This window comes from Delphinus delphis, chromosome 11 (assembly GCF_949987515.2).
Source record: "Delphinus delphis chromosome 11, mDelDel1.2, whole genome shotgun sequence".
Taxonomy (NCBI): Eukaryota; Metazoa; Chordata; class Mammalia; order Artiodactyla; family Delphinidae; genus Delphinus; species Delphinus delphis.
In genome coordinates, this window is record NC_082693.1 from 4,272,468 (window position 1) to 4,278,467 (window position 6,000).

The window sequence follows — 6,000 nt, forward strand, 5'->3', positions numbered from 1 at the left end:
AGGGAGATCGGCTCTTTTCCGGTTATCTGAGAAGGCTGATCGCGTGCACGGGATGGCCCAGATGTTTGGGATACAGGCCAGCCCAGCTTGTTCCCGCTGAAGCTGGGAGGGGCGGCCGGGCTCAGACTACCCAAGAAGGAGGGCGGGAAAAGGGCTTCACTCAGTGAAGGCAACCCAAAAAAATCATCCGTGAGAAAAGCAAAACAGCTTGTTTATTTATTTTGCACCAGAAACTAGCGGTGTGTAAGCCTGCAGAGATGGTTCTGCAGAACCGCTTGTGTATCACTCTTTCCTGAGCAAAGCTCATTTGCATTCCTAGAGAGTGTTGGTCGTGTTCCAAGAAGTGAGGTTGTTTGGTGGGCTGGCCTCCCTCATCCCCAACACAGAACTTTTGCATTTTTGTTTGTGTGTGGAGGTAGAGAGCTGCTGTTTGGGGAGCTTCTGCTACATGCTAGAGACTGGGCTTCTTGTTTTACCTCCTGGGGTACACATCATAGGTTGGCCCACTCAGCGACCAACCGCCTTCTTCCTCCCATGCCTGCCCCTTTTATAGAGCCTGGGAACCTAAAACTCACCTTCTGAGCAACATAGTTCTGGCCAACCATATAAAAGTGGACACTTGCTGGAGAGAGCATCGCTTCCTAACTAAAAAGACAAAGTTTCCAGAAGAGAAAACCTTTAATTTCCTTCCCACGTCTCTTTTCCTCCTGCCTGTAACCTGGATGTGATGGTCGAAGGTGGGGCAGCCATCTCGCAACCATGAGGCAAGGCAAGAGGATGAATGCCCCAGGGTAAGAGTTTCGCTCCTGAGAACACACTGTCTTTCACTGAAATACAATCAATATTGTAAGACACAGCTTTATTTAAGTGCCATTAGGAAAGATAAGTGGTGCTAATGAAAACCCAACTTGTTTGTAAAGTGCATCCAGATTCCCAAGACGTTAAAAAGTGAAAAAAATAGAAAAAGGAAAGGGGGTCTTAGAATCGATGAGAATTGAACAGGTGTCTGAGCCCTGGAATATCTACCTCTAGATTTATGTGAGAACAACAAACTCCTAATTCTTTTAGGCGTGGTTGTCGGGCTGTTATTCATGGCAAAACACATTCCTAAAGTTCACTCCTCACATTCACCCCCTCAGATGGGTGTTAATATCTCTATCTTAGGAAGGAGGACAAAGAACTGCAGAGCCTGTAATGCACACACTGGAAGCCCACTCGGGGGCCTCCCAGTTGACCGCACTCTGCCCCGTACCTGACCTGCTCCACTGCTTTTCCTGCCGTGTACGTGGCCTTCGTGGCTTAGCTGCAGGGTGGATCAGCAGCTCTGCAGCTACACCCTGGCCCCTGGCCCCCTGCTTCGGGGGACCCTGCCCTGTAACCCACCAGGACACGATGTTTGATCCTGGGAACTGAGAGCCAGGACCTCAGAGTCTGAAAACTGTCCTGGCACCAAGTTTCTTAGTCATTTGGGCAGCTTTCCTTGTCCTTTTTCTCACTTTTCTCCTCTGTGCCCACCTCACCCCCGATTGAACAAAAGCACAGGCCTTGAGAAATTTCCATGTGCGCATGGAGGACACTCACGCTCTCCCTGGCTGGCTGACGATTTGTTTCCAGAGGCCACACATGACAAAGGACGTTTGCAGAAGAGCTTCTGGCAAATTCGTCAGCCACTTTCCTTTGCCTTTGGGGACAGCCTCTTGGAGACCTTGGATGGGGGAAGGGGGCTCAGGATTCTGCCCCAAAGCCGGACGGAGGCCTAGGGTGTGCTTACAGCTTAAGGAAGTGTTCTCACCTATTTATTTATTTATTTTGGGCCACGCCACACGGCTTGTGGAATTTGAGCTCCCGACCAGGGATGGAACGCCGGGCCCTCAGCAGTGAGAGCTTGGAGTCCTAAGCTCTGGACCACCAGGGAATTCCTGGAAGTGTTCTCACCTAGCCCTGATTTTTGTTTCCTGATGCAGACGGGGGAGGAGAAATTGTTGAAAGGATGTTAGGGTTAAGTAAGAAAGAATGAGCTTCTCCAGGTCTCCATTATCCCATCTGTAAAATAGGCCGAGAGCAGTAAGGGCAGATTAAATGGGGTATCGATCACCCTAATACCTTAGCACATGACTTTTGAGAGGACGGCTCATGGAATCCCTTGAAATGCCTAAGAAGCACATTAGGAAAAGAATTGCTCCTCCGGGTGTGACTTGTGCAAAAATGCCCCGTGCAGAAGCCAGGGTGAGCGGGGGTGGCAGCCGTGGGGAGGGGCGAGGCATCGGTGTGTGGTCTGCCTGCCAGCGTTTCCCTCCAGGCTGGAGAGGAGGACGTGGGGCGGGGGTGGGAACGGGGCAGGAGGCTCTGTGCCACACCCTCTGGCTCCCCAGCAGAGGCAGGAGGGGAGCAGTGGGACGGTACTGTGGAGCTTTCCTTCTCTGACATGAGGGGAACACAGATAAATGATCTTCCTCCGAGGAAATCCGTTGAGAGCATCTCCCCTCTGCACCCCAAGGCCCACAGCCCAGCCTGCTGGCTGGAGAACTGACCTTTAGACCCCTTGTTTATGCTCAGCCAGAAATTCAGTCCAACTGCAGGCTGGGCTGGCATCCCAAACCACGGAGATCCCGGAAGACATGTGATGCAGGGCCTGCGAACCTCACAGGAAGGCTCCGATTGCAAACACATGTCCCAGAGTGCTGACTCGGTGTCAATGGAGCAGATCTCCACGTCTGTGTCAGAGGGGCCCACGAGTGTCGGCCAGGGGTGGGGACGTGCTGTTCGGACGTGCCTCTGGCTTCAGAGGGATTCAGGCTGGAAGCGGTTTCTTCTGTGAGTCCGCCCGTATGGCAGGTCCTTTCCTTTCTTCCTCCTGCAAGTGGAATATCAGTGTGTGTTTGTCTTGACCCCCCATGGGGCTGTTGGCTTTTTCCCTCTTATGCATCTGCGGGGCCTGTTCTAGTCTCTGTTTCCAACACCCACCACATGGCTCTGGGCTTCCTGGCTTGACAGATCTGTCGATCGCACCCTGGCGCAATTTTTAAAAATTAAACTTTTTATTTTGAGCTCATTGTCGATTCACATGCAGTTGTAAGAAAAACGCAGAGCAGGGAGGGTGGGAGGGAGGGAGACGCAAGAGGGAAGAGATATGGGAACATATGTATATGTATAACTGATTCACTTTGTTATAAAGCAGAAACTAACACACCATTGTAAAGCAATTATACTCCAATAAAGATGTGAAAAACAAAAAAACAAAAGAAAACAAGAAAACAAAAAAAACACAGAGATTCCACGCCCCCTTTACCCAGTTTCCCCCATGGTAACATCTTGCAAAACTATAGGCAGTATCACAAGCAGGACATGGACGATACAGACTGATACATTCAAGATGTGGAGCATCTCATCACAAGGGATCTCTGCTGTTACCCTTTTATGGCCATGCCTGCATCCCTCCGTCCACTACACCCCCGCCTTTCCCCTCGGCAACCACTAATTCATTCTTCACTTCTGTAATTTTGTCATTTCAAGAAAACTATGTAAATGGACTCACACGGTATGTAGACTTCTAGACTTTTTGTCTGTTTGTTTCACTCAGCATAATTCTCTGCAGATTCATCCAAATTGTTGCAAGTATCAGTAGTTCTTTATCGCTGAGTAGTATTCCTGGCATGAATTTGTCAGCATTCATTCACTGGACGACACCTGTGTTGCTTCCAGTTTGGGGCTATTGGGGCGAAAGCTGCTAGGAAGAGTTGTGTATAGGTTTCTCGTGTGATTACAAGTTTTCATTTCTCTGGGATAAATACCGAGAGTGCAGTTGCTGGGTCATGTGATAATTGCATATTTAGTTCTTTTGAAAAACTGTCAGACTGTTTTCCTGAGTGGCTGTACCATTTGATATGGCCACCAGCCACGTGTGAGTCATCGTTTCTCTACATCCTCATCTGCGTTTAATGTTGCCACTATTCCTTATTGTGGTCATTCTGGTCAGTGCGTATGACATCATAATGTGATTTAAATTTGCATTTCGCTAATCGCCAGTGACGTTCAGTGTCTTTTCATTTCCTTATTTGCCATCTGTAGAGCGTCTCTGTTGAAATGTTTCTCTGTATCTTTTGCCGGTTTTCTAATAGGATCGATTTTTGATGTTGAGTTTTAAGAGTTCTTATGTATTTTAGATACTAGTCCTTTGTCAGATATGTGGTTTGCAAATATTTTCTCCCTGTTTGTGGGTTGTTTTTCCATCCTCTTAACAGGGTCTTCTACAGAGCAAAAGTGTTAAATTTTGATGAAGTCCAGTTTATCAAGTTTTCTTTCACGGACTGTGCTTTTGGTGTCAAGTCTAAGAACTCTTTGCCTAATTCTAGATCCCAAAGATTTTCTCTGTGCTATTTTGTAAAAGGTTTATAGTTTTACATTGAAGTATGTAATAACATTTCGAGTTAATTTTTGTACTCTGTGGGTAGGACTTAGGACAAGGACCTTTTTTTTTCTTTTCCTGTAAATATCCTATTGCTCCAGCACCGTTTCTTAAAATGTCTATCTTTCCTTCATTGAACTGCTTTAGTACATCTGTCAAAAATCACTTGGGCATATTTGCACACGTTTGTTTCTGGGTCCTCTATTCTGTTCCATGTTTCTGGATTCTCTATTCTGTTCCAGTGTTCCCTGTGTCTCTCCCTCCACCAAGACCATCCAGTGTTGTTTACCAAAGGGATGTATTATGATACAATGTGTTGAAATTGAGTGGACTGATTCTTCCCACTTTATTCTTCCATCTCACACATTGTTTTAACTATTCTGTGTCCTTTGCCTTTCCATATAAATTAAAAAATTATCTTGTCTATAGCTATAAACATTTGTTGGAATTTTGGTAAGACCTGTGTTAACCCTATATATAAGTCGGAAGGAAAATTGACATCTTTCCTATGTTGAGTCTTCCAGACTATGCAGACAGTATGTCTCTTCCTTTATTTAGATCTTTGATTTCTTTCAACAGTGTTTTGTAGCTTTCAGCATACAAGACCTGTACATGTTGTGTTTCCCTCTTCTTGAGTGATTATAAATGGTAATGTTTTTTTGTTTTTGTTTTTGTGTTTGCAGTACGCGGGCCTCTCACTGCTGTGGCCTCTCCCGTTGCGGAGCACGGGCTCCGGACGCGCAGGCTCAGCGGCCATGGCTCACGGGCTCAGCCGCTCCGCGGCATGTGGGATTCTCTCGGACCGGGGCACGAACCCGTATCCCCTGCATCGGCAGGCGGACTCTCAACCACTGCGCCACCAGGGAAGCCCGGTAATGTATTTTTAATTTTGGTTGCTTGTGTTGACATAATTGATTTTTGTGTGTTTATTGTGTATCTTGCAACATTGCCCAACATACTAGTTCTAGGAGTTTTTTGTAGATTTTATTGGAATTCTCTACATAGAAAATCATGTCATATGTAATAGGGCAAGTTTTATTTTCTTCTTTCCAAACTTATGCCTTCCCCCCATTTTAAAGCTGTGTTAAAATACACACAACATAAAATTTACCATCTTAACCTTTTTTTTTTTTTTTTGTGGTACGCGGGCCTCTCACTGTTGTGGCCTCTCCCGTTGCGGAGCACAGGCTCCGGACGCGCAGGCTCAGCAGCCATGGCTCACGGGCCCAGCCGCCCCGCGGCATGTGGGATCTTCCCGGACCGGGGCACGAACCCGTGTCCCCTGCATCGGCAGGCGGACTCTCAACCACTGCGCCACCAGGGAAGCCCCATCTTAACCATTTTTAAGTGTCCAGTTCTGTGGTATAAATACATTCACAGTGTTATGTAGCCATCACCACTTCCCCCTGAGAGCTGTTGGTTTAAACCCATCATGATTCACTCCAAGGCCTATTTTCACTTTGTCAGAGATCAAGGAAGAAGGAGAAGATGGCTGTTGAGTAGGTAGCCAACCGTGTCAGCCATTGGAGGGGAAGAAGTATCTTTAAGTGGAACCAGAAACATAGTTGGATCCAGGTGGATCCAGAGAGGCCCCA